At 33.5% G+C, this 9,662-nt stretch overlaps 1 long non-coding RNA gene across 1 annotated transcript; it reads right to left on the bottom strand.

Moving 5' to 3' along the window:
• Positions 1-249: 249 nt before the first annotated feature.
• LOC141448039 (uncharacterized) lies at positions 250-1,817 on the bottom strand. Its single transcript, XR_012454805.1, has 2 exons — positions 1,678-1,817; positions 250-590 (listed from the first exon to the last, which is right to left on the bottom strand). It is a non-coding gene; the product is annotated as an uncharacterized lncRNA (long non-coding RNA).
• Positions 1,818-9,662: the final 7,845 nt, after the last annotated feature.

Below are 9,662 nucleotides of genomic sequence, written 5' to 3'. Positions count from 1 at the left end.
AAAAAACAAACAAAATTTTGTTATTATAATTATCGTTAATATTTTTCCATCCAGCATTGCGAGCCTATTCACATTTTATAATAATGTTTGTTTTTTATTAATTCCACCAATGCTTGTCTGTTTTTTAATGCCGTTCTGATATGTACATTTTTGCCATCTCTGTTGGAATATGCTATTCTTTTAGATTATATTAAAATACTCAAATTTAGATTTTTATGTAGCGTTTAAGGAAAATATAAAAACAAAAAGAAATATATTATAAATTTATTGGATTATACGTTTTGAAAAATAATTTTTCAATGTATCTGATCTTATATAAATTAATGTCTGAGCCTTCCTCAGAAAGAAGCCAGTAGTATGCTCAGGTTCCAGATTGCAACCCACTTAAGGAACCTCTTGCGTGTCCAGAGCAAGTACCCTCAAAAAAAAAAAATATGGCCACATCATTTTTTTCCCGGCCTCATTTCATCCGACGTATATACTAAATTAGCTATGTCCTGTGATAAGAGAATGTTCTTTCCACCACGAAAATATGCGTGTCATTCAGGTGTCCTTCAGAAAAATAATGGAATGTCTCCTAAACGATGCTTCTGCAATATTAAGATTATTATTATTATTGTTATTATTATTATTATTGTTATTATTATTTTGCTTAATATTATTTAAATAATTGTTTTCAAAAATGATGACAAGTAATGCAGTAAAGCAGTGGTCGGCAAACCACGGATCACCTAGTGACCCACTGAGAAAATTTTAGTGACCCAGTAAACAAATCTTGATTACGACGATCGGTAGATTTTCTTGCCAACGAAATGAAAATATACCTGTATTGGATATTTGTTGCAAAATGTGATGAAATTCTATTATTATTACGCATTGAGTAAACGTTTTAAACATGTACTTTTCCGCTAACATTTTATGATTTCTTTCAAGTTATAATTTAGGTTTTGATGATAATAAATTTGTAATTATCTTTTTCAGGTTTATTGGATTTTCCCTTTTGTATTTTTTATTATTATTATTTTCTACACTCTGTAATCTAAAATAGAAGTGATGTGACCCACCAGCAAAAATGACCCACTTGTAAGAAACGTTGCCGGCCCCTTCAGTAAAGTCTGTTCAAACAATTGTTTAAGTGAGATTTAAAAGTTGTCAAACCACTTTGTTCTCAGAGTGCATTAACAGATTAAATTTAGAGATCTCCACTCTTACATCATAAAACCAAAAGTAACGACAACGTGGAATGGAAACTTCTTGGTAATTGGATAGTAAGAACTCTTACTAAGGCTTAGTCTTGTAAAAGTGTTCCAAGAAGTTGAACGTTTTAGGTAGAGAATTAAATTTCGCTCCAGGCATCGTAAGTTTGTGCGTTGAGAATGTATTAGCTAAAGCAAACAGTCCGCCTAGTAATTATTGTAGTAAATGACTGGAAGAACTTTGCAGATTTAAAACCAAATATTAAGGAAAACATTGTCTGGAAAATTAATAATAGTAAAGTCAGCATTTTAAAAAGCAATTATTCACGTTACATTTAACTTTTAAATTTCTCCTACCAGTTAGTTTAAACAAACAGAAAACAATTTAACCGTTTAATGTTTTCACTAGCAAAGTAGATGGCCATTTTATAAGAATGGAATTTTTCGGTTAGAGAAAGAGAATAATATGGTTATTTCTTACCACAAAATTGTATAAGGATATGTGGTTTTCTTTTCTTCACTCATTCTCCTCTCGAATGTATTTTTAGAGTTAAGTCTTTTGATGTTCCGTCCTTTTTCGTTTCAGAGGCTGTGTGACCGCCCATCTGCTAATTTTCAAAGACTCCCCAGAGGTTATACTGCCTCATTCCACGCTACTCTTTTGACTAGGTTTGCTTTTGATAATAAAGAAGATTAAAAATCCAATTTTTTCTTCCACCATAATCTTCTTTTGGAAACACTCCCTCAAGAAATATTATCCAAAAAGTAATTTTAATTTTCTTATACCGCTCGTAAGGTGAAGCATTGAAATCGAGCAGATTTTAAATTTTGAATATTCAGGCCACTGCGTAGTAGAGAAAAGCATATTGTGAACACCTCACATCTAGATTTTCTAAGGTATCAATGTTTTCAAATTTTAAAAACGTATTTATTGTTACTAACAATATCCAGATTGTAAAAATATTCGTAACAGTGAAGTAACATCTTAGACGAAACCCCCAAAACTATTTTTCCTATAAAATTATTCAAATAAAAGTTATTAATCCCATGTTATAATCATTTGAGCTATATTAATACAATCTCAAAGGAGTAAAAAATCCATTCTGTAAGATCAGTTATTTATTGTTATAAATGTCAGTTATTTATTGGGTATATATGTTCAGTTGGCTAATTTATCGGAATTTTACTGACTTTCTTTTATGAAAGAGCCATTAAAATAGTTCTAGAACATCCAGAGTGGATCCAGAAAGAAGTGTGAATATGTATTCTAAATTATTTGAACCTCCATAGTAAGTCCAGTTGTCATACCTGGTTAAATGACTGGGTCCCGTCTGAGAAGACTTTTAACAGTATTGTTTTTGTTCAAGGACGCACAAGATGGCGTACATATCATGTTGGCACTTCTGATTGTTGAATGAAAGACGAGGAAACTAAATCTGGTAATTATAAAGGAAATCTACAAGAAAAGAGTATATTCGTATGAAAAGGAGCCGAGATCAGTTTTCATTCCCATTATTGGATAGCATACTGATTAGACAGATGATATAGTAAGATTGCTGGCGTTTGGTATGAGATTAATTGAGGTGGACTTACTTCTGGAAGGAAAATGAGTATTTCTTTTGCGGAGGTGAGTTTTGGAAAAAGCAGTGCTCTCTTAGTGATCGAGAATTTAAAGTTGTTATTAGATCTAATCAGGGAAATTCCCTACCAGCTGTCTCTTTTTGTAACATAGCAGTACTTCATATTCTGTGATTTTTTAGAGGTCTTCTAATCCGCCTGATTCAATTACAGGAGTTAACCTTTCATTAATTCGTAACCTAACTTGCTGTGAACTTCTTCCAAGTCTTGTAATTAACATAAGAATATCAGCCTACATAATAGAACCACTGAATAATAAATCTTTCCGTACTAATGTATAATCAGTTCAGTTAACTCTTTGAGACACACGATTTTAAAGAAAATAAAAGCCCTAGTTGCACAGAATTTCTTTTATTATAAAATAATGGTAATAAACATTCATTTCCATTATTTTCCATCTGTAATCATCCCTCTCAAATAATTATCACTCTCAAAATACAGAAAAAAAGAAAAGAAAAAATTAATACCATTTCAATAGTCCTTTTTTAGTGTGGGACACTGGTATTGTATAATACCACTATGCAACTAATGCTTTATATAATGTTCATTCAAACACAACTTTTTGACCAAAACAAGGCGGAACTTTGCAGACAGTACAGCACTGTCCTTCAGCGCACTGTTTCTTGAAATGTTTAAGTTCCATGTTTTGACCCAATATTTTTATAAACAATATATGAATTAACAACAGCTGCATCCAAATAATAGAACAGTATGCGGTGCCACCATTTTTTTACTGTCGGTCAAGTTTATAATAAATATAAAAATTATTTCACTTATTTTCGCATTTACCATTGGTGCATAGCACTGCCAACTGAATGAAAATCTTTAAATAACATATTAAGCTGTATGTATGAATAACTTCAACTTTTCGAGGTGGGTTAAAATATATCCCACCATGCATCAAAAGCTAAGCAAAAGGTGGGACAGTATTTAACCCACCTAGCCGCAAAGAGTTAATATGCTGCATCGTTTTGGTTAATTGTGAGACCCATTTGCTGGGTTCCAAGTTTGTAGGCGCGTACGAACATTCAAAATTACCTGGTTTATGTATGTAAATAATGTGTTCAAGAATTATACTGTACATTAACCATCTCTAAGGACTTTTAGTATCAATCATTTTGTAATTATCACTTCATTAAAATTTATAATTATAAACTTTGAACAAATATAAATCGAACGTACAAGGGTACTTTATAGAACAGCGGTTTTATTACTTCTTGCTTGTCGATTTTCTGGAACATTAATTCCAGTAAAACGAATGCGATTAACCGTCTCTCCGAGAACTATTAAAGGGTTATCAAAGTGGTTTTTTAACGAGATCAAAAGGGTCTGTATAAAAAATAAAAACGAAACTTGGTTGGGGTAGAGATGTCTTTCCGGATTAAATATTTATTTATATGATCGGTGGATGGTAATATGACCAGAAGCAGTTTGAACGTTTAACTGCGCTTAAAATTTTCATCCACTTTTTTATCATTCTCACTTTCTTTTACTGTTACTACGCCCTTTAAATATAAACATTAGAGCAATTTTATTATATTTACATACCTTTCTGTTTATATTATACCTTTATTGTTATTTCATTTATTTTATATTTTATTAATTTATTGTGCATCAATGTCCTTAGCCTTAGATAATTGGCGTCCAGATTCTTTTTCAATGTGACAGTTTTCCTTTTCTTCGCCTACATAAAACGAGAACCAAGCGTCTAGCTAGATTAAGAGAGATGATTATGGCATTTTTTGGACATAAAGATTGAACAGTAACCTATTTTGTTCAAAGGCTTCTAAAGGCACTTACCAAGCCTCTATATCACCGCTATTTTTTAACTACAACAGACCAAGTTGCTGCATTAGCTTGATTTTCTGTAAGTTTCATTTTTTTGTAAATACTGAAATTTTTACATTGAACTTTTCATTTTGGTAGAGAAACTGAATTTTAATTTGAACAGTATTGAAAAAGAAACTTAACAACTTTATATTTATTGCGACTAAATTTATAATTAAAGCCAATGTAGCCTAACTATAATTTATGAAAATTAGTTTAAATTGGTTTCATATTTGTTGGTTAAAGTTTAACAAACTTAACTTCTTCCCAAGTAAATGTTATGACAGAGCTGAAATTAGCGTTCGGCTGGTGCTTGTTGATGAGGCTGCTGGGTTCCCTCTTTGCCTTCATTGTCGAACAGGCGCGCGCGTCCCAACACAAGTAGCCAGCCTTCCTTAAACCTTATTAGATTATAATTATTGACGTTCAGAGTGCAGAGCGTTAAAGCTTAGTTAACGGATTGTAGCGGTCGGCATTGTCTGGAAGGGGGGAGGGGAATTATTATTGCGTTAAATATGTTATGAGATTTATCAATGAACGTGTTTGGGTTTGATTGTTTTCTTTGTTTTATACGATTATTTAAAGTTTGATATTATTTCAGTGTTTGCCGTTGAAGTATGAGTTAAAGTAGCCGTATAAAGCTAGTCAAGTGAAAGTAGCGAAGGAAATGGCTGCCAGTTTTTACCTTCTCCTACGACAGGTGAGAATATTGGGTTTATACTAGATTTTCAATGAAAATTATCTTTAGGTCCTCTGAGCCATAAAAAAGATATTTTTAGAACATTTCTCTCTCCATCTCTGGACGTACGAAGTGTATAAAATTTATCTTAGAATTTCATTTATATGATCTTGGGCGATGGCTCTAATTTAAAAAAATTAAGTGAGCGCTGGATAAAGTAACGATTGTTATATGGAATTAAGAAATGCAATAACCGATTCTATATCTGTTATCACTTCCCAAGATGCTAACTCCTGTCAGTGAAGTTTTAATCTTTAAATGATGTTTTGAAGGCTATAAAAATAAACATAACTGCTTTAAATACGTTTATTGGAAGTAAAGACATAAAATGTTGACATATTTAAATCGCTGTACGAATGTCATGCTTGTATTTGATAGAAAGTCGTGACTATCTTACAGCGTAGAATGAACTCATTTTTATCTTAGATCGATTTAATTTCAGTTTAACAAGAATATTATTTTCATAAAATAACACGAAGCCTAATTAACCCAAACAGTTAGTACATTACTCAGTTGTAAACATTTGAATAGCATTTTATTGGCATTTGTTTTTATCTGAAGTACGTGGATGTTGTGGCTAAATAGGCATTATTTTAACATAGATGTCGATGTGAGTGAAATCTGTGTTGTGTATAGACTTAATCTTACGTCCACAATATTTGACCCTACAACTCTACGCCCATCGTTGCTAATTTTCTCTGGCTAAGTACTAAAGAGAGTCTTATTGTTAAGTGGAGAGTTAAGAGAGAAATTCTCTATTAACCCGTTGCCGCAAATGACGGCTATAGCCGTCCGATCTTTGTTGATATGTAGGCAAACGACGTCTATAGCCGTTGTGCACATTTTAATTAATAAAAAAAAGTACAGCGTTAGTACGAAGTGTACTAACGCATACACTTGTTAATTATTGAATTAGTAAAGCAAATGCTGTATAGTCGTCACGACGGTCATAGCCGTCATTTGCTCTGGAAAGAGAAAAAATGACATGATGGGCAAATGACGGTTATAGCCGTCGAGAGTTTTTTTGGAAAAACCGTGGCCAAATGTGATAATTTTTACTTCCGAACATACAACTTACACTTGATTCCATCTGGCAGTCATAAACAATTGAGAAAAAAAAAGTGTGTCTCTGAGCACGATCATCAAATTAAAAGTGTGCGGCAACGGGTTAAAGTACTCGTATATTGGTTGGAATTCTCAGAGAAATTTCTGATCTATACAAATGAATCATTAAATTTTTATATCATAAAAAAGTCATGTGGAGCAGTTTGTACAGTAAGAAAGCCTACATTATTAAGTATGAGTGGGTCCTGCAACCACCGTCCCAAGTTATGTGATATCCCTACAAAATGAACAGCATGCTTTGTTTAAGTTTATTATTTTAATTTCACTTCTTAAGAATTCATTTAATTTGTTTAATATCTTTGTCCTGTTAATCTCTTGACTAGATTTCGCCTCTCATTTTTTTTTTTTTTTTCAAGTGCATCACACCAAATTTTGGTCTTGTGTTTATGGTTGTTTTTATTATTTTCATTCACTCTTGTGGCCAAAACAGTTACTACACTTCTCAGTGGTAAACTTTTCTATTGCATTTTACGAGGGTCGTTTGAAAAGTTCGTGCAAAGTCAGAGAGATAGCACTACTGGCGCGTATCGAGGTTATGTTTAGTTAGTAGCATCTCTTGGAAGAACATACACCAAGTTTCAGCCAGATCGGTCTATTTCTTTGTGTTTGGCATTCGTTTGAATCGAGGAAGTCAAGTGATTTTCAAAAAATGGACGAAAAAGAATTTCGTGTGTTGATTAAACACTACTTTATGAAAGGCAAAACGCCTCAGGAGACTAAAGAGAAGCTTGATAAACATTATGGTGACTCTGCACCTTCGATTAGAACAGTTTATAAGTGGTTTCAAAATTTTCGGAGTGGCCGTATGGGCACAAGTGACGCTGAACGTTCTGGACGCCCTGTTGAGGTTACTACTCCAGAAATCATTGATAAAATCCATGATATGGTGATGGATGACAGAAGAGTGAAGGTGCGTGAGATTGCTAGTGCTGTGGGCATCTCGAATGAACGGGTACATAATATTTTGCATCAACATTTGGGCATGACAAAGCTATCCGCAAGATGGGTGCCGCGATTGCTCACGCTTGACCAAAAACGAAATCGTGTGAAGTGTTGCAAGGACGGTTTGCAGCTGTTCCAGAAGAATCCGCAGGACTTTAAGCGTCGTTTCGTCACTGTGGATGAAACATGGATACATCACTACTCTCCTGAGACCAAAGAATAATCTAAACAATGGGTTACCAAGGGGGAATCTGCGCCAAAAAAGGCGAAGACCGTTCCTTCGGCCGGAAAGATTATGGCGACTGTCTTTTGTGATTCGCAAGGAATAATCCTCATCGACTATCTGGAAAAGGGTAAAACTTTTACAGGTGCATATTGTTCATCGTTATTGGACCGTTTGAAAACCGAGCTGCAAGAAAAACGCCCACGATTGGCCCACAAAAAAGTCCTTTTCCATCACAACAACGCACCAGCTCACACCTCAGCAGTTGTGATCGCAAAATTAATGGAAATAGGGTTCCAACTCGTTTCACATCCCCCCTATTCTCCAGACTTGGCTCCCTCGGACTACTATTTGTTCCCCAATATGAAGAAATGGCTGGCGGGAAAAAGATTTTATTCAAATGAGGAGGTGATTGCAGAAACGAATGGCTATTTTTCAGACTTGGACAAATCCTATTATTCGGAAGTGATCAACAAACTAGAGCAGCGTTGGACGAAGTGTATAAGCCTAAAAGGAGACTATGTTGAAAAATAAAAAAGGTTTACCCCAAAAAATTAGTAGTTTTTATTTTTGCACGGACTTTTCAAACGACCCTCGTATTAGCATATTTTTCCTATTTGGACAAGCTACCTGTATGTATAATGTTCTCAAGTTGTTCTAGAAAACAATATAGTAATAATAGTTTTGGAGCAATTACTGATTACTCATTAGTATTATTTCTAAATATTCACACATCTTATCTAAGCATCTTATCGTTAAATTACTCACATTTTTGCCACCTTAATTGTCTATTCTTAATTTGGACTAATGTTATTTTTTACACACTTTACTCAAGGGTTTGGTTATTTCTTATTGATATGTTTAGATGTTCTAGTAGATTGTTGCCATGTCTGAGATATGGTTGAAAGTGACATCAGTGATACAGCGATCAATCTAACTGGGTTTGAGGAAGACGGGTAGAGACTTAGCTTTGATTGGTCATCTGTCTTTACATGTCAATATACATATTACGCCAGTTCAAACCGTTCAATATTGTTCACGACTTGGATTGCCGCTTTTTGAAATAATTGTTCGTAAGTCATCTAAAATATTATTCGGTGCACTCTAAGTTCTTTTTATTTTATATCTGACTCATGAAAATGTGTTTTACCAATATTATCACAAATACAATAACATTATTAATGCAGGCGACTGGAATACCGGATATAATATAGTTTCTTTTAACAGCACCTGTATTTAAAATAATTTCCTATATGAATGCAACCTTTTTTACCCCTGTACCACCTATCATACAGCTTCTTCACAAGCTTGGCTTGGTCTCTCTATATGTAGATAATGAAAATAAAGTTCTTGAATCGGTCAACATCTGGTTCAATTTTTATCAGGCCATGAACTAATTCAAATAAAATATTCTATAAAGGTTTGGCAGTTGAAAATATCATGATTACAGATATTAAATATTTTTCGTCTGAAAATTAAGTTTACGTACAAAATATGAGTGGTCAATTTTTGTATTAATCTTCTATTGATGAACTGGAGATGTTCAATAGCAAAATTTGGGATATTATAAACAAAAATGCTCCTGGTCGATTAGACATACACTAGAACTTGTTGGTTATCAGACGACATACGAGGTGTGTTCAAAAAGTAACGGGAATTTTTAAATTTCGCGGGTTTGGAGAGTCTGATTGTAAATTTTTTTTTTTTATTATGTTGGTACACATGCCCCTGAAGTACGATAAAATTTTCAGTAATATTCATTGTTTACTTCTTAAGTGGCAGCCGTTAAGGTTAGGCGTGTTTTTCGAGCTTGGCGATTTTTGTTTGTTAAAAAAAATGGATCAAAGAATTTGTATTAAATTTTGCGTAAAAAATGAAATAAAGTGTGTGAAATGTTAATAAAGGCATATGGTGAGTCTGCTATGAGTAAAACAAGGATTTACGAGTGGTATAAGCGTTTCCAAGATGGCCG

Source organism: Rhodnius prolixus, unplaced genomic scaffold (genome assembly GCF_049639745.1).
Source record: "Rhodnius prolixus isolate KJV_2025 unplaced genomic scaffold, Rpr scaffold_13, whole genome shotgun sequence".
NCBI lineage: Eukaryota > Metazoa > Arthropoda > Insecta > Hemiptera > Reduviidae > Rhodnius > Rhodnius prolixus.
The sequence above is the reverse complement of the archived record's forward strand: the minus strand, read 5'-3'. Positions and strand labels throughout refer to the sequence as shown.